The sequence below is a fragment of the Schistocerca cancellata genome, chromosome 5 (genome assembly GCF_023864275.1).
Source record: "Schistocerca cancellata isolate TAMUIC-IGC-003103 chromosome 5, iqSchCanc2.1, whole genome shotgun sequence".
In the NCBI taxonomy this organism is placed as follows: domain Eukaryota; kingdom Metazoa; phylum Arthropoda; class Insecta; order Orthoptera; family Acrididae; genus Schistocerca; species Schistocerca cancellata.
The window spans coordinates 478,820,249-478,847,584 of NC_064630.1; the positions used below are offsets into that span (position 1 = coordinate 478,820,249).

General features: G+C 43.3%; 1 protein-coding gene across 2 annotated transcripts in view; it reads left to right on the forward strand.

Moving 5' to 3' along the window:
- The window catches only part of LOC126187771 (methyl farnesoate epoxidase-like), a 308,053-nt gene that overhangs the window by 717 nt on the left and 280,000 nt on the right, over window positions 1-27,336 (forward strand). The window lies entirely within an intron of this gene.

The window sequence follows — 27,336 nt, forward strand, 5'->3', positions numbered from 1 at the left end:
AAAACTTTGAGGTTCGCCGATGACATTGTAATTCTGTCAGAGACAGTAAAGGACTTGGAAGAGCAGTTGAACGGAATGGACAGTGTCTTGAAAGGAGGATATAAGATGAACATCAACAAAAGCAAAATGAGGATAATGGAATGTAGTCGAATTAAGTCAGGTGATGCTGAGGGAATTATATTAGGAAATGAAACACTTAAAGTAGTAAAGGAGTTTTGCTAGTTGGGGAGCAAAATAACTGATGATGGTCGAAGTAGAGAGGATTTAAAATGTAGATTGGCAATGGCAAGGAAAGCCTTTCTGAAGAAGAGAAATTTGTTAACATCGAGTAGAGATTTAAGTGTCAGGAAGTCGTTCCTGAAAGTATTTGTATGGAGTGTAGCCATGTATGGAAGTGAAACATGGACAATAAATAGTTTGGACAAGATGAGAATAGAAGCTTTTGAAATGTGGTGCTACAGAAGAATGTTGAAGATTAGGTGGGTAGATTACGTAACTAATGAGGAGGTATTGAATCGGAGTGGGGGAGAAGAGAAGTCTGTGGCACAACTTGACTAGAAGAAGGGATCGGTTGGTAGGACATGTCCTGAGACATCAGGGGATCACAAATATAGCATTGGAGGGCAGTGTGGAAGGTAAAAATCGTAGAGGGAGACCAAGAGATGAATACACTAAACAGATTCAGAAGGATGTAGGTTGCATTAGGTACTGGGAGATGAAGGAGCTTGCACAGGATAGATTAGCATGGAGAGCTGCATCAAACCAGTCTCTGGACTGAAGACCACAACAACAACATTATTATTTTGCAGGATAACTATTGAATGATCGATTTATTATTTATCACAACAGAGAATATTTCATCATTATCATTTTCTTGGGCCTTTGTCCCACTTCAACGCGGGGTCGGACATGTTACTATGTATGTGGCAACGTTCGTGTCAGTGGGTGGTTGGATGCCCTTCCTGTCACCACCCTGTACCCCCGGCAGTAGTGTACCCCAGCTGTCTGTATCTAGTGTAAGCCATCAAATAGTGCGAACGTTTTGAAATGTCTGAGAGTCGTGTAACTGTGGGGGGACATGGGGTCTAGCCCAGTATTTACCCAGTGGGATGTGGAAAACCGCCTAAAAACTACATCCAGGCTGCTCAGCACACCAGCCCTCGCCGTTAATGTGCTAAGCGGATTCGACTCGGGACCGGCGCGCCTACTTGAATCCAGGAAGCAGCGCATTAGCGATCTCGGCTAACCTGGCGGGTCACAATAGAGAATATTTCGTAATTAGTTATTTCACTCCATAAAATTAAGCCAAATACACAAAGTATGTTTTGGAAACGGGTATGTATTTTTGTTTAATCTTGCATAAAAATCATTAAAAAATCACCTAAGAGCATAGCTAAACAAAGAAAAAATTTCCTTCCTCCAGGAAAAATTCAGGTCTTGAACGGTTAAGGAGCTGGAAGCCGATGATTTTCGTAATTATCTAACAACGGATGAAACATGCATTTCGGCGCTGCTGAACATCATCAGACCATTCTTAATGATAAACAGTACAATCGTGAGAGATGCTGCAAGCTGCAAGGAGAGGTTGCTAGCTACATTACGATATCTGTTTAATAGTAGGAGATAAGAGGGTACAGTGATGTTGCATTCCCACAATTATCTACTAAAATTATTCCTGAAACCTGCAGTGTGGTTTTTCATTGACTGAAGAAACACATCGTGGTACAGGAAGAAGTTCACGTAAACGTTATTAATTTATTTAAATACGTAGCCTAAAGGATAACCCGTAAGTTAGAGAAATTCATTTCACATTCGAACACGAAAGACTTAACATGGTGCTAGCGCACATTGTCTAGTGGCATTTGGCAACAGTTAGAAATGGGAAAAAAAGCGCACTTTGCTCTTCGTAGCACTGGGATTGGATATAGACTGGGCCTGCTGTAAAACACCAATGAAGCAAGGGTGTTTATTGAATTAACGTCCATTAAATGTCGATATGTCGGGTTTTAGATTTTGTTTACGACAAACATCGGCAATAAAACATAAAAACAGAAATGCGAAAGGTGGACTGACATTTATTCTCTCTATATGCCACATGAAACCATTATGAATTCATTAAAAAAGAAAAAAATTGCTTCATTTCTTGTATCCATAGTGCTACAGTTGTCGCATGACGTTTGCCTCAAACGTCTCCAGTCATTAAATTTCTTCGGAAACTCTGTCACAGTTTCGTCTGCTTCGAACTCAGTAGAGCAGCATTGAATACCGCGCACAGTGACAAAAGATGAACTTTAGTTGGGTGGTTGGCACGACAGCACTACACACGGCATAATTTGTTAGCTGAAGTGGTGGGAGGCTTCGGCTGTCGTGTGATCCGACTTGCGCGACATCCCGACAAAGTTAGTTCGTAGGTCGGTCTGTCAAAACACCCACACACGGCTGTTGATGTAGATGACGCAGAGAAAAGTAATTTAATATAAGACATATGGGGCTGCAAATGTCGCGAAATACCCCAAAGCTGGATAACAATTGTTGAATATGTGACATCACAACCAAAATACGGAGGGTATTCTCAAGCGCATGTGCGAAGGAGTGATTGAGCTACTCAATAATTCCATTCAAGCAGAAGGTGCAAATTTTGAGCATCTGCTGTAAATGTGATCTGTTGTAAATGTAGATGTTACATAATTGTCGTTGCTGTCATCAAGCAAAAGCTGTTCTTATTTTGTGTTCCTTTACTTTCTCCCTTCTTTCCTTGTTTACAGACATTATGTAGTAAAGAAAACGCAGGTCAGTTAGTGGTAATGAAGCAATCCGGACGCTAACACTCATTTACTTGTGACACAATACGGTAGATTTTTGTTGTGCTGTATTTTGCGATAAACATGCTGAGACAGCGAGACCGGTAAATAAATTAATACCTCAACGTAAAAACGCAATTGTCTCAGGCAATGAAAAAAATACTTTCTGCAAGACTTGGGTTGGGATGACCAGGTACGGCAGACCGATATGCTCAACCGCTGCAAGTGCGGCGAGTTACGTCATATTTTGAAGTCACATGTTCAACATTTGTCATGCACATTTGTGATATTTCCTGTCATTTGCGACCCCATTTATCTTACCTTACATTACATGTCTGAGCGTCAATTACCTCGCTTCGGAGGTTTTTAAACGCTAATTATACTCATGCTCATTAATTGTTCTGCAAGAAATACACGTCAAACCGTCTGACTTGCATGTGGAAAAGGACGTAAACTCTAAAGGGAGGAAGACATCAGTGGTGAAAGACAAACATTGGAATCGTAGTGTATGTCACTGTCTGTTATCACTCTTCACCTGTTTCGCTTATCACGCAGACACAACCGATAGTGTCAGTGTGTGTCCCACTAACAACGACAGTGTGTTGTGTCTGTTTGGTTCTCTGAAAACATGTCGACAGACAATTCTTACACATCTCATTCAAGAAGTCCCTCCCAGTCAAACATGCTCCTTCCAACCATCTTTACACTTCTGATCCCTGACTTATAATGATTTGTTTCACATTAGATTAGGAAATGAGACACAGTAATCAAGGATTTTCGCTATTTGGGGAGAAAAATAACTGACGATGGTCGAAGTAGGGAGGATATAAAATGTAGACTGGCAATGGCAAGGAAAGCCTTTCTGAAGAAGAGAAATTTGTTAACATCGAGTAGAGATTTAAGTGTCAGGAAGCCGTTTCTGAAAGTATTTCTATGGAGCGTAGCCATGTATGGAAGTCAAACATGGACAATAAATAGTTTAGACAAGAAGAGAATAGAAGCTTTAGAAATGTGGTGCTACAGAAGAATGCTGAAGATTAGATGGGTAGATCATATAACTAATGAGGAGGTATTGAATAGGATTGGGGAGAAGAGAAGTTTGTGGCACAACTTGACTAGAAGAAGGGATCGGATGGTAGGACATGTTCTGAGGCATCAAGTGATCACCAATGTAGTATTGGAGGGCAGCGTGGAGGGTAATAATCGAAGAGGGAGACCAAGAGATGAATACACTAAACAGATTCAGAAGGATGTAGGTTGCAGTAGGTACTGGGAGATGAAGAAGCTTGCACAGGATAGAGTAGCATGGAGAGCTGCATCAAACCAGTCTCTGAACTGAAGACGACAACAACAACAACATCAGAGAGTTAACTTCCCCTTCAGCAACAAACGTCATAACACACAAAAGTCACATACAATTACACTTACAGAGTAATATAACTGACTCATACAACATGTCTGACAATAACAAGTAGTCGTATACAGACGCTGTGTCACGACCCTTTTGTGGCAGATGTCTGTTCTTATAGTCTATTTAGGTGCTAGTAGTTACGGTTCCTACAGAGAGGTATCACTGTTGAACAGGTAATGAAACCTTAAGCTGTCGAACAACGTATTTTTCAAAAAATCGTTTATCTTCTGATAATATGTCTGATGTTAATTATTGCGAATTTCACGTGTTTGATTATTAGAGTGAAAGAAGAGAAGAATGTGAAATATGCGATATGTGCATGTTCGCATTTCTGTTAACTGAGTATATGATAACTTGAGGATTCGTAACTGCACAATGTGAGTTAGTTATATACACCAACGGAAATTGGTAATGTGAAATTCGCTATCTTTATGGTATTGGGGAACGATAAACATACTCCGATAATTCAGTAATGTAATGAATGTAAAGAACGAATTATTCAGCTGTTTGTGGGTTTATTGAAATTCTTTATTTATAAATCGATTTTAAAATGTACATGGAATAGCAAGGTCAAGAACTGCAACCTGATTGGCTGTGGTAACTCACAGCCTGTCAGAAGTGAGAGCATTCACGCGCATTTTGTGGGAAAAAGAACTGCTTTGTGGAGTCTTCACTACACATACAATATGACGATCGGCTAAGTTTACATTAAACGCTGGAAAGATGTTTTAATTTTAAGGAATTAAAGTCTTAAAAAGATTGTGGAGTGACGAAAAGCAAAAGCCGAATTTGCAAATTATGGGTTTTCTGTATGAACTGTGACCTTTTGAATAACTTAAATCCGCATGGCTTATTATTTCTTTTCACGCCCTCTGGTGTGCATCTCTAGAATGTTAATCACTCCACATCAAATTTTCCTACCTATTTAGCATTACAGTGAGCCTGTGTCATGCTACACTCTTCGTCTGTATGATTACTCTGCAATTCTCAATGAAGTGCCTGCCAGACGGTTCATCGTACATGTATAAACTACTTCTCTACCGTTCCCCTTCGAACAGCGCACGGGAGAAACGAACGCTTAAATCTTTCATCGCGAGCTCTGATTTCTCTTATTTTATTATGATGATTATTTCTCCCTTTGTTGGTTGGCGCCAACAAAATATTGTCAGACTCTGAGGAGAAAGTCTGTGGTCGAAATTTCATGAGAAGCCTCTGTCGCAGCGAAAGACGCCTTTGTATTCGTGGCTGCAGCCCGAATTTGTTTATCTATCCTTGGACACTCTCCTTTATTTTGCGATAACAGGAAACGAGCTACCCTCCTTTGAACTTTCTCGATGTTCTCATTGACTCCTTTCTTATGAGGATCCCGCAACGCAAAGCAGAACTCCAGATTATGACGGACAAGCGTAGTGTAAGCAATCTCTTTAGTAGACATGTTATGTTTTTAAGTATTATGCCAATAAATCGCAATCTCCGATTTGCTTTCCTCACAACATTATCTACGTGATCGTTGCCGCTTAAGCTACTCGTAATTGTAATCCCTAAGTATTTAGTTGGATTACAGCCTTTCGATTTTTTTGATTTATCGAGTAACTGAAATTTAACAGATTATTTTTTAGTGCTCATCTGGATTTCACATTTCTCATCATTTAGAGTCAATTGTCTCTTTTAGTACCATACATATATCTTGTGTAAAGTATTTTGCAATTCGTTTTGATCATCTGCTGCCTTTACATGACGGTAAATGGTAGCATCATCTGCAAACAGTCTAAGGGGGCTGCTCAGATTGTTTTCTAAACCGCTTATGTAGATCAGGAGCAACAGAGGGCCTATAACACTTCCTTGGAAAACGCCAGGTATTACTTCTGTTTTATTCGATAATTTTCCGTCAATTATTAACTTTCTGTCAGGAAATCACGAATACAGGCACACAACTGAGACGATATTCAATAGGTACTCAATTTAATTAGAAGCTGCTTGTGAGGAACAGTGTCAAACAAAGACCTTCTGGAAGTCTAAAAATATGGAAAAAATTTGACGTCCACTATAGATAGAACTCAGTGTTTTGTGACAATAAAGTGCTAGTTGTGCTTCACAAGAACAATATTTTCTGAATCTGTGTTCGCTACTTGTCAATAAATCCACATTCATAATTTTCGAGCCAAGTATATGTTCCAATATCCTACTGTTAATAAACGTTACTGATATGGTTCTGTAATTTAGCGGATTACTCCTATTTTCTTTTTTGGGTGTTTTGTGCAATTTTCTAGTTTTTGAGTACGGATCTTTATTCGATCGAGCGACTGTATATGATTGCTAAATATGGAGCTATTTTATCAACATACTCTGAAAAGAATCTGACTGGTATACAATCTGGACCAGAAGCCTTGCCTTTCGTAATTGTTTCAAACTGCTTCGCAACACCGAGGATATCTACTTCTAAATTACTCACCTTGGCAGTTGTTCTTGATTTCAATGCTACAATATTTACTTCGTCTTTCTTTGGGAACGAATATCGAAAAACCGTGTCTAATAACTCTGCTTTAGTTACCATCGGCAGCTTTACCATTGGTATCGCGCGTTATAGGTAATGATGGCGTCTTGCTGCTGGTGTACTTTACATACGACCAAAATCTCTTTGGGTTTTCTGCCAGATTTCGAGACAGAGTTTCGTTATTGAAACTGTTAAAAGCATCTTGCATTGAAGTTCGTGCTAAAGTTCGAGCTTCTATAAAACTACGCCAATCTTGGGGATTTTGTGTTATTTTAAATCCGGCATGCTGTTTTCGTTTCTTCTGCAATAATGCTCTGAACTGTATTGTGAACCATGTCGGGCCAGTACCATTTTAATTAATTTTCTGTTATATACCTCTCAACTTCCGTCGACACTATTTCTTTGAATTTAAACTATATCTGCTCTACTGTTACATAGCCAGATTTGAAGGAGTGGAGACTCTCTCTTAGGAAAACGTCAAGCGAATTTTTATCCGCTTTTTTAAATACATGTATTTCGCGTTTATTTTTGTTGGGTTTGGATGTTACAGTATTCAGTCTAGCTACAACCATGTTGTAGTCACTAACCGTTCTCTCTGTCATGAATCTCCCTACTTAATCGGGATTATTTGTTATTAACCACCAACTATAGTTGTATGAGTGGTGTACTCACTTGCGATGAAACTCTAGTTTTCTTTGAACTCTTCAGAAACTGCACCATGTGAGTTGGAGGGTCGGCAAATGGAACTACACTCCTGGAAATGGAAAAAAGAACACATTGACACCGGTGTGTCAGACCCACCATACTTGCTCCGGACACTGCGAGAGGGCTGTACAAGCAATTATCACACGCACGGCACAGCGGACACACCAGGAACCGCGGTGTTGGCCGTCGAATGGCGCTAGCTGCGCAGCATTTGTGCACCGCCGCCGTCAGTGTCAGCCAGTTTGCCGTGGCATACGGAGCTCCATCGCAGTCTTTAACACTGGTAGCATGCCGCGACAGCGTGGACGTGAACCGTATGTGCAGTTGACGGACTTTGAGCGAGGGCGTATAGTGGGCATGCGGGAGGCCGGGTGGACGTACCGCCGAATTGCTCAACACGTGGGGCGTGAGGTCTCCACAGTACATCGATGTTGTCGCCAGTGGTCGGCGGAAGGTGCACGTGCCCGTCGACCTGAGACCGGACCGCAGCGACGCACGGATGCACGCCAAGACCGTAGGATCCTACGCAGTGCCGTAGGGGACCGCACCGCCACTTCCCAGCAAATTAGGGACACTGTTGCTCCTGGGGTATCGGCGAGGACCATTCGCAACCGTCTCCATGAAGCTGGGCTACGGTCCCGCACACCGTTAGGCCGTCTTCCGCTCATGCCCCAACATCGTGCAGCCCGCCTCCAGTGGTGTCGCGACAGGCGTGAATGGAGGGACGAATGGAGACGTGTCGTCTTCAGCGATGAGAGTCGCTTCTGCCTTGGTGCCAATGATGGTCGTATGCGTGTTTGGCGCCGTGCAGGTGAGCGCCACAATCAGGACTGCATACGACCGAGGCACACAGGGCCAACACCCGGCATCATGGTGTGGGGAGCGATCTCCTACACTGGCCGTACACCACTGGTGATCGTCGAGGGGACACTGAATAGTGCACGGTACCTCCAAACCGTCATCGAACCCATCGTTCTACCATTCCTAGACCGGCAAGGGAACTTGCTGTTCCAACAGGACAATGCACGTCCGCATGTATCCCGTGCCACCCAACGTGCTCTAGAAGGTGTAAGTCAACTACCCTGGCCAGCAAGATCTCCGGATCTGTCCCCCATTGAGCATGTTTGGGACTGGATGAAGCGTCGTCTCACGCGGTCTGCACGTCCAGCACGAACGCTGGTCCAACTGAGGCGCCAGGTGGAAATGGCATGGCAAGCCGTTCCACAGGACTACATCCAGCATCTCTACGATCGTCTCCATGGGAGAATAGCAGCCTGCATTGCTGCGAAAGGTGGATATACACTGTACTAGTGCCGACATTGTGCATGCTCTGTTGCCTGTGTCTATGTGCCTGTGGTTCTGTCAGTGTGATCATGTGATGTATCTGACCCCAGGAATGTGTCAATAAAGTTTCCCCTTCCTGGGACAATGAATTCACGGTGTTCTTATTTCAATTTCCAGGAGTGTATTTATTATTTTTTTTCCGGTTGTCAAATATAACAGCTACCCACAGGAGCTCATAGAAACTACCTACTTCAATTTCACTACAAGGTAAACTATTTCTGACGGCAATAAATACTCCGGTACATATTGTAGATAACCTGTCCTTTCTGAACACTGTTAGATCCCCTCTAAAAATTTGGGCTGAACTTATTCTCGGTCTTAGCCAGCTTTCCGTAACTGTAACGATTTGAGATTCAATGATTTCTATTATTCGAAATCTGGTTCTTTTCCAACAAAGCTACGACAGTTTACAACTATATAATTGATTATTCCTGTGTCTACTCTCTTCCTGTGTTCGTCACGCACCCTTTGAAACTATAGCTCTTTCTGCAAAAATGAATTCATGTTTTACCTTTTTTAACATCCGTTTATACTTGGACTCTTTTTCTTGTTTTTCACATCAGTAAGTCACCTTAGTTTTCCAAAACACTCCACCTTCATATTAAATACAGTCCATGATTCAGTTACATGTCGACTTTTCCTTTAATCATAGTTTCGTCTGTGACTTTAATTTACATAGTACCTTCGTGAAAGATAAATATTAGTGCATATTCTTTCTCTTTGTCTTTACCCAGAGAGAATTCATTACAATTTTAAATATTTTAGTTACTCTCCTCAATGAATATAAATTAATAGAGGATTTTCTGTAACTAGTTCTCAGAACCCCCCCATGAACCATGGACCTTGCCGTTGATGGGGAGGCTGGCGTGCCTCACCGATACAGATGGCCGTACCGTAGGTGCAACCACAACGGAGCGGTATCTGTTGAGAGGCCAGACAAACGTGTGGTTCCCTTAAGAGGGGCAGCAGCCTTTTCAGTAGTTGTAGGGGCAACAGTCTGGATGATTGACCGATCTGGCCTTGTAACACTAACAAAAACGGACTTGCTGTGCGAACGGCTGAAAGCCAGGGGAAACTACAGCCATAGTTTTTCCCGAGAGCATTCAGCTTTATTGTATGGTTAAATGATGATGGCGTCTTCCTGGGTAAAATATTCCGGAGGTAAAATAGTCCCCCATTCGGATCTCCGGGCGGGGATTACTCAAGAGGACGCCGTTATCAGGAGAAAGAAAACTGGCGTTCTACGGATCGGAGCGTGGAATGTCAAATCCCTTAGTCGGGCAGGTAGGTTAGAAAATTTAAAAAGGGAAATGGTTAGGTTAAAGTTAGATATAGTAGGAATTAGTGAAGTTCGGTGGCAGGAGGAACATGACTTTTGGTCAGGTGAATACAGGGTTACAAATACTAAATCAAATAGGGGTAATGCAGGAGTAGGCTTAATAATGAATAAAAAAATAGGATTGCGTGTAAGCTACTACAAACAGCATGGTGAACGCATTATTGTGGCCAAGATAGACACGAAGCCCATACCTACTACAGTAGTACAAGTTTATATGCCAACTAGCACTGCAGAAGATGAAGAAATTTATGAAATGTATGATGAGGTGAAAGAAATTATTCAGATAGTGAAGGGAGACGAAAATTCAATAGTCATGAATGACTGGAATTCGAGAGTAGGAAAAGGGAGAGAAGGAAACATAGTGGGTGAATATGGATTGGGGGTAAGAAATGAAACAGGAAGTCGTCTGGTAGAATTTTGCACAGAGCATAACTTAATCATAGCTAACACTTGGTTCAAGAATCATAAAAGAAGGTTGTACAATGGAAGAATCCTGCAGATACTAGAAGGTATCAGATAGATTATATAATGGTTAGACAGACATTTAGGAACCAGGTATTAAATTGTAAGACATTTCCAGGGGCAGATGTGGACTCTGACCACAATCTATTGGTTATGAACTGTAGATTAAAACTGAAGAAACTGCAAAAAGGTGAGAATGTAAAGAGATGGGACCTGGATAAACTGACAAAACCAGAGGTTCTACAGAGTTTCAGGGAGAGCATACGGGAACAATTGACAGGAATGGGGGAAAGAAATACAGTAGAAGAAGAATGGGTAGCTCTGAGGGATGAAGTAGTGAAGGCAGCAGAGGATCAAGTAGGTAAAAAGACGAGGGCTAGTAGAAATCCTTGGGTAACACAAGAAATATTGAATTTAATTGATGAAAGGAGAAAATATAAAAATGCAGTAAATAAAGTGGGCAGAAAGGAATACAAACGCATCAAAGATGAGATCGACAGGAAGTACAGAATGGCTAAGCAGGGATGGCTAGAGGACAAATGTAAGGATGTAGAGGCTTATCTCACTCGGGGCAAGATAGATACTGCCTACAGGAAAATTAGAGAGATCTTTGGAGAAAGGAGAGCCACTTGTATATACATCAAGTGCTCAGATGGAAATCCAGTTCTAAGCAAAGAAGGGAAAGCAGAAAGGTGGAAGGAGTATATAGAGGGTCTATACAAGGGCGATGTGCTCGAGGACAATTATGGAAATGGAAGAGGATGTAGATGAAGATGAAATGGGAGATACGATACTGCGTGAAGAATTTGACAGAGCACTGAAAGACCGGAGTCGAAACAAGGCCCCGGGAGTAGACAAAATTCCATTAGAACTACTGACGGCCCTGGGAGAGCCAGTCCTGACGAAACTCTACCATCTGGTGAGCAAGATGTATGAGACAGGCGAAATTCTCTGACTTCAAGAAGAATACAATAATTCCAATCCCAAAGAAAGCAGGTGTTGACAGATGTGAAAAATACTGAACTATCAATTTAATAAGTCACAGCTGCAAAATACTAACGCGAATTTTTTACAGACGAATGGAAAAACTGGTGGAAGCCGACCTCGGCGAAGATCAGTTTGGATTCCGTAAAAATGTCAGAACACGTGAGGCAATACTGACCTTACCTTAGACGAAAGGTTAAGGAAGGACAAACCTACGTTTCTAGCATTTGTAGACATAGAGAAAGCTTTCGACAGTGTTGACTGGAATACTCTCTTTCAAATTCTAAAGGTGGCAGGGGTAAAATACAGGGAGCGAAAAGCTATTTACAATTTGTACAGAAACCAGATGGCAGTTATGAGAGTCGAGTGACGCGAAAGGGAAGCAGTGGTTGGGAAGGGAGTGAGACAGGGTTGTAGCCTCTCCCCGATGTTATTCAATCTGTATATTGAGCAAACAGTAAAGGAAACAAAAGAAAAATTCGGAGAAGGTATTATAATCCATGGAGAAGAAATTAAAACTTTGAGGTTCGCCGATGACATTGTAATTCTGTCAGAGACAGCAAAGGACTTGGAAGAGCAGTTGAATGGAATGGACAGTGTCTTGAAAGGAGGATATAAGATGAACATCATCAAAAGCAAAACGAGGATAATGGAATGTAGTCGAATTAAGTCGGGTGATACTGAGGGAATTATATTAGGAAACGAGACACTTACAGTAATCAAGGAGTTTTGCTATTTGGGGAGAAAAATAGCTCATTATGGTCGAAGTAGAGAGGATATAAAATGTAGAATGGCAATGGCAACTAAAACGTTTGTGAAGAAGAGAAATTTGTTAACATCAAGTATAGAATTAAGTGTCAGGAAGTCGTTTCTGAAAGTATTTGTATGGAGTGTAGACATGTATGGAAGTGAAACGTAGACGATAAATATTTTAGACAAAAAGAGAATAGAAGCTTTCGAAATGTGGTGCTACAGAAGAATGCTGAAGGTTAGATGGGTAGATCCATAACTAATGAGGAGGTATTGAATAGAATTGGAGAGAAGAGGAATTTGTGGCATAACTTGACAAAAAGAAGGGACCGGTTGGTAGGACATGTTCTGAGACATCAGGGGATCACAAATTTAGCATCGGAGGGCAGCGTGGAGGGTAAAAATCGTAGAGGGAGACCAAGAGATGAATACACTAAGCAGATTCAGAAGGATGTAGGTTGCAGTAAGTACTGGGAGATGAAGCAGCTTGCACAGGATAGAGTAGCATGGAGAGCTGCATCAAACCAGTCTCAGGACTGAAGACCACAACAACAACAACAGTTCTTTGAAATGGCACAAAACAGAAGTTATTTATAAATACCATTCCTCTCAAAGTGAGGAATAAAATCAATAACCTAAGGAATAATTGGGTTGTTGAAGCTAAGGTATTCCCCAGACCACAATGCTCCCTCCTCCGGCCTGGATCCCTCCGAAGACTGTATGGTAGGGGAATACTTGCGTTGATGCATTGTGCCTTCCAGAATGACGATATCGCACAGGGAATGCCACCAAGATGTTCCCCAGACCACAACGTTCTCTCCTCTGGCCCGGATCCCTCTGATGTTTGTAGGGTGGGAGAATATTTGTGTTGATGCATTGTGCCTTCCAGAATGACGATATCGCACAGGGAATGCCACCAAGATATTCCCCAGGTCACAATGCTCCCTTCTCCGGCCTGGATCCCTCCGATGACTGTAGGGTATGGGAATACTTGTTTTGATGCATTGTGCCTTCCTGAATGAGGATATCGCACAGGGAATGCCACCAAGATATTCCCCAAACCACAACGCTCTCTCCTCCGGCGCGGATCCCTCCGATGACTGAAGGGCAGGGGAATGCTTGTGTTGATGCATTTTGCCTTCCAGAATGACGATATCGCTCTGGGAATACCACCAAGGTATTCCCCAGATCACAACGCTCCCTCCTACGGCCTGGATCTCTTTGATGACTGTAGGGTAGGGGAATACTTGTGTTGATGCATTGTGGCTTCCAGAATGACGATATCGCACAGGGGAAGCCACCAAGATATTTCCCAGACCACTACGCTCCCTCATCCGGCCCGGATCTCTCTGATGACTGTTGGATAGGGAATACTTGTGTTGATGCATTGTGCCTTCCAGAATGACGATATCGCTCTGGGAATGCCACCAAGGTATTCCCCAGACCACAACGCTCCCTCCTCCGGCGCGGATCCCTCTGATGACTGTAGGGCAGGGGAATGCTTGTGTTGATGCATTGTGCCTTCCAGAATGACGATATCGCACAGGGAATGCCACCAAGATATTCCCCAGGTCACAATGCTCCCTTCTCCGGCCTGGATCCCTCCGATGACTGTAGGGTATGGGAATACTTGTTTTGATGCATTGTGCCTTCCTGAATGAGGATATCGCACAGGGAATGCCACCAAGATATTCCCCAAACCACAACGCTCTCTCCTCCGGCGCGGATCCCTCCGATGACTGAAGGGCAGGGGAATGCTTGTGTTGATGCATTTTGCCTTCCAGAATGACGATATCGCTCTGGGAATACCACCAAGGTATTCCCCAGATCACAACGCTCCCTCCTACGGCCTGGATCTCTTTGATGACTGTAGGGTAGGGGAATACTTGTGTTGATGCATTGTGGCTTCCAGAATGACGATATCGCACAGGGGAAGCCACCAAGATATTTCCCAGACCACTACGCTCCCTCATCCGGCCCGGATCTCTCTGATGACTGTTGGATAGGGAATACTTGTGTTGATGCATTGTGCCTTCCAGAATGACGATATCGCTCTGGGAATGCCACCAAGGTATTCCCCAGACCACAACGCTCCCTCCTCCGGCGCGGATCCCTCTGATGACTGTAGGGCAGGGGAATGCTTGTGTTGATGCATTGTGCCTTCCAGAATGACGATATCGCACAGGGAATGCCACCAAGATATTCCCCAGGTCACAATGCTCCCTTCTCCGGCCTGGATCCTTCCGATGACTGTAGGGTATGGGAATACTTGTTTTGATGCATTGTGCCTTCCTGAATGACGATATCGCACAGGGAATGCCACCAAGATATTCCCCAAACCACAACGCTCTCTCCTCCGGCGCGGATCCCTCCGATGACTGAAGGGCAGGGGAATGCTTGTGTTGATGCATTTTGCCTTCCAGAATGACGATATCGCTCTGGGAATACCACCAAGGTATTCCCCAGATCACAACGCTCCCTCCTACGGCCTGGATCTCTTTGATGACTGTAGGGTAGGGGAATACTTGTGTTGATGCATTGTGGCTTCCAGAATGACGATATCGCACAGGGGAAGCCACCAAGATATTTCCCAGACCACTACGCTCCCTCATCCGGCCCGGATCTCTCTGATGACTGTTGGATAGGGAATACTTGTGTTGATGCATTGTGCCTTCCAGAATGACGATATCGCTCTGGGAATGCCACCAAGGTATTCCCCAGACCACAACGCTCCCTCCTCCGGCGCGGATCCCTCTGATGACTGTAGGGCAGGGGAATGCTTGTGTTGATGCATTGTGCCTTCCAGAATGACGATATCGCACAGGGAATGCCACCAAGATATTCCCCAGGTCACAATGCTCCCTTCTCCAGCCTGGATCCTTCCGATGACTGTAGGGTATGGGAATACTTGTTTTGATGCATTGTGCCTTCCTGAATGACGATATCGCACAGGGAATGCCACCAAGATATTCCCCAAACCACAACGCTCTCTCCTCCGGCGCGGATCCCTCCGATGACTGTAGGGTAGGGGAATACTTGTGTTGATGCATTGTGGCTTCCAGAATGACGATATCGCACAGGGAAAGCCACGAAGATATTTCCCAGACCACTACGCTCCCTCATCCGGCCCGGATCTCTCTGATGACTGTTGGATAGGGAATACTTGTGTTGATGCATTGTGCCTTCCAGAATGACGATATCGCTCTGGGAATGCCACCAAGGTATTCCCCAGACCACAACGCTCCCTCCTCCGGCGCGGATCCCTCCGATGACTGTAGGGCAGGGGAATGCTTGTGTTGATGCATTTTGCCTTCCAGAATGACGATATCGCACAGGGAATGCCACGAAGATTTTCCCCAGATCACAACGCTCCTTCCTCCGTCCCGGATCCCTCCGATGACTTTTGTAGGGCAACTGCTTTCAAACTTTCACACTGATGGAGCACAGAACATGATCAAGCTGAAAAAGCCTGTAGATTCATACGGACCTGCTCAAGAAAACTGCGATATTACATGCTCTTTTACTGTTTGTAATTGCAGAGTCTGCTTCCTTTGATACGAACTCCTTCTCGTCTTTTGCTAGACACACAATTTAGATTTAATGAGCAATATGTTTTACATTTAATGCACTTATAGCGAATCAGTTTGCCATAGAAACCATTGTAATCTTCTTCTATGGAAATAAAAATCATTCGCCGTATGTATGAAAGGTCATCACCTGACAACTGCTTGACTACTTTGGTTGATTTTGTCTGTGTTCGTTTCTGTGAAGGGAGATTTTTGTAAAATCCCACGGAAAAGTCGAAAATTAAAATCAATTATGAAAAGCCATAATTTGAGAACGGTTCGAACCATGTGATTCGTTTATTTATGTGTGTTCTTAATTCTGGATTATAATGGTATTTTTGGTATGAAAAAGCAAACAAAAAAATTCTCTCAGTTTGACAGTATGCTGTTGCGTGTTTACATAACAAAAAACCTTTGACAGTTATGTGTATAATATATAAATACATATGTAATGTATAAGGAGGAAACGTTGTTACCGAAAAACTTGAAAAGTTCTTAACCGATTTACTACGCACTTTGTCACGTCATTCAAATGAACGTTCGGACGGACATAGGCTATATATTTTTGTAAAATGGGCTAAAAGTCTATCAAAGAGTTCATTAGAGTATCCTGTAAAAATATAAAAGTTTGAAGTAAATCGGCCAATAACTGCACTAGCGCCAGCTCTTTGCGTTTGTGGTGCTTTTGCCCTGGATCAAAGTTTTGCATTACCCCGGTTCCCAGAACTCCTGAAGCTAAACGTTGATTGTGGATATTGTATCACAGACACAGTCCCTTTGACTGTTCAGAAATGTTACTAAACCCGCATGCATGAGCAGCGTCTGTAGTTCAACCAAGTCTAGACTGTCACTACCGCAGTTCGATGGCGTCCGTATTGTTACTTTGTTCCAGGAAAGGGTCTCAACAAGGGAAGTGTCCAGGCGTCTCTGAGTGAACGAAAGCGCTGTTGTTCGGTCATGGAGGAGATACACAGAGACAGGAACTGTCGATGATATGCCTCGCTCAGGCAACCCAAGGCCTACTATTGCAGTGGCTGACAGCTACCTACGGGTTATGGCTCGGAGTAACCCTGACAACAACGCCACCATGTTGAATAATGCTTTCATGCAGCCACGGACGTCGTGTTACGACTCAAACTGTGCGCAGTAGGCTGCATGATGCGGAACTTCACTCCCGACGTCCATGGCGAGGTCCATCTTTGCAACAACGACACTATGCAGCGCAGTACAGATGGGCCCAACAACCTGCCAAAAGGACCGCTCAGGATTGGCGTCACGTTGTCTTCACCGATGAGTGATATGCCTTCAACCAGACAATCGTCGGAGACGTCTTTGGAGGCAACCCGATCAGGCTGAACGCCTTAGACACACTGTCCAGCGAGTGCAGCAAAGTGGAGGGAGGTTCCCTGCTGTTTTGGGGTGGCATTATGTGGGACCAGCGTACGCCGCTGGCGGTCATGTATGGCGCCGTAACGGCTGTACGATACGTGAATGACGACCGATAGTGCAGTCTTTTTTTTCCATTAGTCTTCTGACTGGTTTGATGCGCCCCGCCACGAATTCCATATCGGCTGCATATTGGTGAGGCATTCGTCTTCACGGACGACAATTCGCGCCCTCATCGTGCACGTCTCGTGAATGACCTCCTTCAAGATAACGACATCGCTCGACTAGAGTGGCGAGCATGTTCTCCAGACGTGGACCCTATCTAACATGCCTGGAATAGACTGAAAAGGGCTGTTTATGGATGACATGACCCACCAACCACTCAGAGGTATCTATGCTGTATCGCCGTTGGGAAGTGGGACAACCTGGACCATCAGTGCCTTGATAAAATTGTGGATAGTATGCCACGACGAACACAGGCATGCAAGAGGGCGTGCTGCTTGGTATTAGAGGTACTGGAGTGTACAGCAGTCTGGACCACCACCTCTGAAAGTCTCGCTGTATTGTGGTACAACATGAAATGTGTGATTTTCATGAGCAACAAAAAGGGCGGAAATGGTGTTAATGTCGATATCTATTGCAATTTTCTGTACAGGTTCCGGAACTCTCGGAACCGAGGTGATGCAAAACTTTTATATATGAGTTACTGACCAATTTCCTTTATTTGCTTTTACGCGATACTCTGATGAACAATGGGATGGACATAGGCTATATATTTTTGTACTATATTATGTATGTAAAATATAAAGGGAAAAGGCTATTACCAAAAAACTAGAAATGATCTTGACGTATTTACTTCAAATTTTTACACGATACCCTATTGAACATTCACACGGAAATGGACATAGAGAGGACGGAGGAGGAAATGGACAGAGAGAGGGGGGGGGGGGGGGAGGTTATGCATAGAGAGAAGGGAGGACAAGGATATCCACGGAGCTACTGAACATGCACATGGAAATGGGACAGACAGGAAGTGGGTAGAGTGAGGGTGTGGGGCAAGGAATTTAGGATGTACATGCAATTCCCATACATATTTAGCAATTGCAATGCATTACCGGAATAGCTAATAGTCTTTATAAATGTTACGAAGTACGCTGTCATCAGTATCTTCTGGCATTCAACTTTTCTGGTATAGATAATTCCTACTCACTTTGACTGAGCTGCTCTTGTTGCTCTGGAGATGAACGTCGTATACTGCTTGGACAGCCGCCTTTAGGTTCAGATTCTTCCTATTCTTCAAAATCAGTGTATCTCTCCAACGTAACATCGTGTATTTCTGTGTCTTCCCCATTGTATTACAGAGATATTATGTTGTATAACATATCAGCGATCTCGCTATCCTCTACCCCGATTTTAATTCAATATTCAGTCCGTCACATCTTTGTCACTAATATTTGGACCACATTCGTACGATTAATTCTCTTCATATCACAGTACACATAGTAGCCCACATGGGAATACTCTAAAATATACATTCGTGCTGCAGCTATACCATTAACGCTACCTCTAGCCCTTGCTCGTGCTGGTTGAACATGTCGCCGTCTGATGGCTTAGCAGAAAAGTGCTGAGTTTTGCATGGCAATGACACAGGTCAATGTTGTTTTTATGATCGAATGTTATTCTAAGCATGGTTTCGTGCGGTGCCGAGTGTTCGAGATCAAAAGGGTCCTTTGAGAGTGAGTTCAGCCTGCACTGTAGCACATAAGTAGTTGTCAGCCCAGCAGGCCGATGGGCCAGCCCGGTAAATGTTAGCCGACGTAGAGCGCGATCTGGTGCACCAGGCTGGACTGAGCCTGCTCGCGCTATAGTCTGATTAAATTACTTGATAGCTGACACTTCACATGTTGGAGGTGTCTTCCTCCAATCAGAGTATTCAACGCTGTTGCCAAACTGCCCCAACAAATCATCAGTTAACTTTCATTTCCTTGTCTGGCTTTCTTTCTTGTTGTGTTTTGATTCCGAATCCTGTGCCCAGCCTTTTTATTTCGCATTTCATCACACATAATAAACGCCCCCAGCACAAAATACACACGCTACACGTTGGTAACGAAATACGCACATTTCGTACGTACCGCTAACCACAGACTGCTGGATTCTTTTGCACAAGACACCATTCGGCTTCATGTATTCAACCATCACCGGGATCAGCCTACATTAGGTAAAGTTCATATGACATGGTGTAAAACTGAACTTTTTGATAGCAGAAAATTATGTTGTTAGCGGTTTTACAGATAAATTAATATAACGCTACAATCTTAGGTCTTCCACTGCGCAGTGGTAACGTCACAGTCTGTGGTGCAAAAGATAAGTGTTCTGATGTCATCAGGTGGTAACACTTCTTTTCTTTTTAAATCTGTTTATTTTTATTCTCAATTAATTAGTTTTAATCTATTTTTTATTTTTAATCTTTGGTTGTATCATTTTCATCGTCGTACTAACTTTTTCTTTTGCTCTTATTTTCTTCCTATCATTCTCCTTTCATTCGAAATCTGCGTGTCCGTATAATCTGCAAATGGCTTTTAACCAGGATCGAGAAATTACAGTTTGCTATTGTCTCTGAAACTGAATTTTTTCTGTCTTGGATTTGCCTATACAGGTCAGCTTTAATAACCATAAGCAAAGCGAGCGTGATTAAGAGTTCTACTGCAGGTTGCTAACCGTCGTTTTCTCGGATAGATTGCACATCAAGAGGTTATGAAACGGTAATTAAATCAAGACCCTAAGCTGGCGACAGGCGGTGATGTACATCAACGGGGACAGTTGAAAATGTGTGCCCTGGCCGGGACTCCAACCCGGAATCTCCTGCTTACATGGCAGACGCTCTATCCATCTGAGTCACCGAGGGCACAGAAGATAGTGCGACTGCAGTAACTTATGCCTTGCACGCTCCCCATTTTAATCTAATAATTTTCGTTTCATTCAAGAGCTGCACGGTCACAGATGTTATCTGTTCTTTCGGTCACGTCCGAAAGAATAGATGCCATCTTCATTTAGTTAAGGCTGACCGGCCATTGACCTTCTTCTGTGCGGATGCACACGCATTGCCCTAACTCTTACGGGACTCGGCCAAATTGTCTGCCGCGAGTAATGAGTATAATGGGCAGGGGCACTACGAATATAGTGTGTGGACATACAAGGTGAGAATGTGGATCTCGCGGGAGGCGTGCGCGACATAGTCCCTGCAGTCGCGCTATCTTCTGTGCCCTCGGTGATTCAGATGGATACAGCGTCTCCCATGTAAGCAGGAGATCCCGGTCGGGGCACACATTTTCAGCTGTCCCCGTTGATGTATATCAACGCCTTTTCGAACTTAGGGTCTTGATTTAATTATCGTTTTATTCTAAAGAGCTGCACGGTCACCGATGGTATCTGTTCATTCGGACATGTCCGAATGAACAGATATCATCTTCATATCAAGTGGTTGTGGTTAAGTTAGGACATGAGTGTAAACTGAGGGCTACAAAATGCTTTGTCTGCCGCAGTTCAGTCACTGGCCATTTAAAATCAGCTGTGGACAGAGCATCTCGCGTTCCCGACGTTCATGATGGCAGCAGCTTCCAACACCAATCTGCGCTACTTGAGGAGCATTTCGGCACCTGATAAGTGACCGGCAGTGTTTGCATGTCGCCTTTAACCGAGCGACATGTGACAACACTGTAGCGCCAAGCGACAGACGTCAGCTATCAAGTAACTTTAAACAGATTGTAAGTAATCCAGCCCTCCTCCAGTGGGCTGCCCCAGGCTGACAGTGTACGATACACGTAGAACAATTCTGTGCTCCTTGGTGTGATGCGCATCTCTGGTCGCATTTCAGTTATCATATTAGTTCGTTCAGAGCTTATGCAGCGATACAGTTTTCTTAAGGCAAGATGAGAAATGGTCGACGACACTTCACTTCTTCATTTATATTTAATTTGCACACAAATAGCATTATTTTCATGATTCACAGATTCTAAAAGTGTGCTATAAATTAAACATTGCTCACCATTTCACCTTACAAATGCAACTTCCTATTACCCCAGTTTTAACATGCCGCAAATGTGCAGGATCTCCATGATAATAATAATAGTACATAAAATCTATACTAATATTAAATCTGTAAAACTACTGTGTCCATTTGTTTGTCTGATTGAACACACTAATCTCTTTCATGGGGATTTCAAAGGTGCCTTAAGCACAGCTTGGGGCACTGTATTGGCTTTATTTCATCAAAATCGTATCACAAAAAAAAGAAGTCGTAAATGAAAGTTTTATCACACTAATAGTGCAAAAGCCAAAGTAGCTCTGTCTGTTACGTTTCCACAACCAACCCGATGAGCCGATTTCGATAAATTTGGTATGGGGAAGCTTGAACCCTGAGGAAGAACATAGGCTACTTTAGAAAGTGTGTAGTACAGACACCTATTGATTTGAAGAATATTACACGAACTAGAGGAAAATATTTACTCTTGTGAAAGGTGTATATTCTTCGACTTTTGATCGTTGTCATATTTTTGAAAATGCCTTCATTTGTTGATGTGGGTTACGCGATACGATACAAACTAATGAATACAATGCTTTTACACTCATTATTGTGTTTAATCCGTACTTCCACACCATTTGTCGAATAACGGTCACATTGTATAATAATTATTAATAGCATAATACATTGATGCGTGCTCCTGCCTATATCCCTCTCTACGCACTGCTCCGCAGCGACGCTGCACATGCCAACGCATTGTGCGTGGGACAGCCTGGGAGGGGGGAGAGCGGATGCTTACCTGAACACGCAGACACGTGAGGGAAGTAATGTTACTGCACAATCAGTAGCTTGCTTACCCGCCATCACTCATCATAATAAAGCTACTGACATGCGAGCACAGCTTCGGGTAACCGATAACGTTGTAATGTAATAATATTGTTTTGTTTGAATCAATGCTTAATGCACTGCTGTAGCGTGACATCATAGAAATTGCGTTTAAGAGTACCCAAATTGAAAATATCCCTCCGCAAAACTTAGTAACAAACACGCAGTTCATGTAAGAATAACACTGAAGCGACAAATAACTGATATGGGCATGCGTATTCAAATACATAGTTATATAAACAGTCAGAATAGGTTGCTGCGATCGGTAACGCCAATATGAGACAACCAGTGTCTGGCGCAGTTGTTAGATCGGTTGCTGCTACTACAGTGGCAGGTTATCAAGATTTAAGTTGTTTTGAACGTGGTGTTATAGTGGGCGTACTAGCGGTGGGACAAAGCATCTCTGAGGTAGCAATGAAGTGAGGATTTTCCGGTATGACCACTTCACGAGTATACCGTGAATATCAGGAGTCCGGTAAAACATCAAATCTCCGAGATCGCTGCGACCGGGAAAAGATCCTGGAAGAACGGGACCAACGATGGCTGAACAGAATCGTTCGATATGACAGAAGCGCAACCGTTCCGCAAATTGCTGCAGATTTCAATGCTCGGCCATCAACAAGTCTCACCGTGCGAATCATTCAACGAAACATCATCGATATGGTCTTTCGGAGCCGACGCAAAACTTTACGCCTCGCCTCGGCCCGTCAACACCGACAATGGACTGTTGACGACTGGATACATGTTGCCTGATCGGACGAGTATCATTTCAAATTGTATCGAGCGGATGGACGTGTACGGGTATGGAGACAACCTCATAAATCCATGGACCCAGCATGTCAGCAGACGACTGTTCAAGTTGGTGGAGGCTCTGTAATGGTGTGGGACGTGTGCAGTTGGAGTGATACAGGACCCCTGATACAGCTAGATACGACTCTGACAGGTGACACGTACGTAAGCATGCTGTCTGATCACCTTCATCCATTCATGTTCATTGTGCATTCAGACGGACATGTGCAATTCCAGCAGGACAATGCGACATCCTTCATGACCAGAATTGTTACAGAGTGGCTCCAGAACATTTTTCTGAGTTTAATCACTTCCGATGCCCACCAGACTCCCCAGACATTAACATTACTGAGCATATCTGGGATGCCTTGCAATATGCTCTTCAGAAGAGATCTCCACCCCCCATACTATTATGGATTTATGAACAGTCCTATAGGATTCATGGTGTCAGTTCCCTCCAGCACTGCTTCAGCCATTATCCAAGTCCATGCCAAGTCGTGTTGCGGCACTTCTGCATGCTCATAGGAGAGCTAATGTTCTGTCATCGCCTTTCTCGGGCGAACGATGCAAGAACCTACTTTACGATCACGTGAAATTACCGTTAAAAATTATTCTTTCCCATTAACGCTCTATTCAATTAGTCCGAGAGACGCTCTCCATTGTGATGGGCCAACTATCATATGTTTACCAAACAACATTTCCCAGGACCCGGATGCTAGTTTACTTCTAGGAGCAATATATTTTTTCTAATCACACAGGAAAAATATAAGTTGAATTCGGCCACAACCTAGACTTCAACCGCCTATATAGCGTTAGTAGTCTCCATACAATCCAACACCAAGCGAAATAATTCCCTATACCCACTTGGATGACAGCTCCAAGGCAACTCAGAATCAACTGAACTTGGACTATCCTTTACCAACTGAAGTACGGTTATTCGTTCTTGTGTAAGAACTATAGACAAGCAAAAGAGCAGCGTTGTACTTCCTTATAAGCAATGGGACATGGTAACAAAACTGGCTGTCATGTAGCTCTTGCTGCGCCAGCTTCACTGAAGTGGACGATCTTGTTTGATGAGGCCATTTCTTTGGCGCCTAGGCGAGTACTGCAGATCGCCTCCACTTGTTTAACCATGGCGTTTCTTTCCCTTCAGCAAATTTCTGCAACACTTTGACAAAATTTAGATATTAATACACAATATATACAGATCAAAATTAACATAAACAAATATTAAAAAATGCGGTATTCTACATCCATCTGAGCTAGTGCATAAAGTAAGCCACCACTTTTGCTACGTTTGTCTCTGTATGCAAATTTGTTGGTTGATTTGGAGGAAGAGACCAAACAATGAGGTCATAGGTCCCATCGGATTAGGGAAGGATGGGGAAGGAACTCGGCCGTGCCCTTTCAAAGGAACCATCCCGGCTTTTGCCCTAAGCGATTTAGGCAAATCATGGAAAACCTAAATCAGGATGGCCGGACGCGGTTTGTAACCGTCGTCCTCCCGAATGCGAGTCCAGAGTGCTAACCACTGTGCCACCTCGCACGGTTGTATGGAAGTCCAATGTGGTATATAATGCGACAGCACCATTTGTCTCTGTCACATCGGCACTGTACCATAAGTTACAAGGGTCGAATGAGACAGGCTGACCAACGTCGTACCATCACGGTCCATTCTAAATATTAATTTATACTCCCCACACGTTGCCACTTACTGCACCTCTTTCCATGACATATAAAAGCACCTGAATTTAAAGGTACGTTGTCTACACCAGGTGGAAAGCTTGTTATCCTACGGGTTTGTCATGCAAATGATTGACCCGTGCAGGTTGCTTGCACACTTCTGCGTCATGCTGTGACGACATATCCCAAAGCCATTTTGTCTGTTACGGTAACTCATACGACAATCAATTAGTACGACAGTGGCCGGGGAAGGCGGCGCTCCAACAGCTAAATGGAGTTTTTAATACCCCTCCATCGGAGCCGCTACTTGTCAGTTCATCGGCCCGACATAAATATGAATTACGTAGTTGCGTATTACAGACTACATAGGGGCTGTAGAACGAGTTCAAGAAAAAGAAGTCTTGCATGTTACCATGGTAACGAGTTGAAGTTTGGTACTTCCATACGAGGCAAAGAGAATGGAACTCGCGACTGACACGACAAGGCTGTACGATCTACTTGCAAGTATTAGAGAAAGAATGAAATTCCGTTGCATAGTTCCTGCCGAGGATTTCACGCTTCTCAAATTATATAAATAAATTATTATATTTACAAAACCATTTATTTGAGAAAATAAGAGGACATGTATACATAAGGTTTAATATTTTGCTATAGCGAAATGAATCCTCGCTTCCCGTGCACGGGGTCCCGGATTCGATTCTCGGTGGGGTCAGGGATTTTCCCTGCTTCGAGATGACTTGAGTGTTGTTGTTTTCATCATCATCATTCATCCTCATTACGGACGGAGGAAGGCGCCTCCGCTACGACCTCCCCTAGTCAGCGGTGCGGGTCTCCCGCATCGTTCCCTACGCTCCTAGGCGCATGCGACCTCATCATCCCATCATAGTGAAATGAAGTGTTTCGGAAAGTCAGTTCTAATATGCTAAGATGGTAATAGCATCTAATTTCACGGAACTGTAATTTAAGTCGTTAAGTTTATAACTGTACGACTCATTCATTATTTCGCTTTGGGCTGTTGTATTACAAAAATTAACCGCGATTTTATTGAGAGAATTGTGTAGTACAGACTACTTCAGTTTCATCACGAGTAATTGTGAATGAAAATTATACTGAACAGTTTGCATCATTGTTAGGAACATCTTCATACAGATACAATGGCACGGTTTATAGGCACAATATATGCACTGCATGTACAGTCGTGGACAAAACGAGCGAGACCCCTCGCCTTTTCGTTATGCTGATCCGCACGGCTTTAAAGTCTGCTACACAGCATAACCGGCAAGGCGACGAAGTGCTACCAACATACTATGCACAGGCGTGAAATTGACAAACTATCTGAACTTTTTTAGGCTGTTTTCAATAATTTGTAAGACTATATTAATGCTGATTAGTGTGTTAAATACAACACGTAAATATAAGACAGAATGAAGGAAGACACGCTAGTTGGTATGAACTGTACCAATAAAAATGAATTTCAACTTATCGAGATAACGTAACTGTTTTAGTAAGACAAAGAACGCCGGATCGTTACGAATTAGCAAAATATTATCCGCTTTCGGCCGCGAAACGGTCAGTGTCAACGTTCAGACCAGTCCTACTGGATTACCGTTGCTGACCTACCATGAAAGTGTGCAAATTTAGCAATGCGTGAAGATTCATAACGAAATTCAGTTAAAAATCATTCAGTGCCACACTTAAGTCAATTCCATTATTGACAGAAGCGGAAAAAGTAGGCAGTAACATGTATGAAATTCTACAAGAGTGTCATATTGACATGCACAGGGCGGCAGTACAGAATAAAGGTAGCGATAAAAAGTATTGAGGGCGCGAGAATTTCTTAAAATTGCTTTACTAATATTCTACCTGCCTCCATCGAGATTAGAACCGAAAACAAACCAGACCTTCCTTTCACTACGCTAGCAGACAACCCAGGCAAACAGCCCTCTATTATTACCCCAGACATGAATAAGCCGGCAATTTCGCAATGAAAATGGTAAAATGATCTACAGATTCTGTTCCATAGAGCTTTCTGGGCTCAAAAACATGAATTTTCTTCCTTTATGTCACCGCTTATGTGATAATCATTCGGGATGTTTATCGAAATAACAAAATACACTTATTAGAGGGTAAATTTAGTGCGATAATTCTGCACCACCTCAGGAAATAAACGGCTACATAGCTGCCAAACATATTCTACACTGTTTCGAATTCTCCATTAGACTCGCCACAGCCAGAAAACGTTCATTAGCCTAGGTGTTTCTTAAGCTACCTAGCAATGGGAATGTTCGCACTTCTAAAACACGGTAGCATTAATACTGGGATGTGAATTACAACGTGTATAGGCAAATGGATTCTATTTGCATTCCTGTAAACGTGATTTGGATCGAAAGCGTAGCTACGATTAATATGCTGATGTATCGACTACAACTAGAACATTTCGAATAAAGAATAGGGGGTGTTATTTAGCGGCCCTCATCTTCAGTAGCTGTCGTAGCTGTTTTCGTTGTTAGGATTTCGTCACCTAAACCGGTAAAAACGGAACCCTACTAGTCTCACATTCTTGACCGTCTATCGGTCTATCCAACCTTTCAAACCCGTTTACCTCCAGAACGGGTAGACATAATAAGCGGAAATGTATCGCACTTCTTGCGGTAACCGGTCCCTTGGTGGTGTAAAAAAGTGAGCTTCTATGTCAACGCAATCTAAAGATACGGCC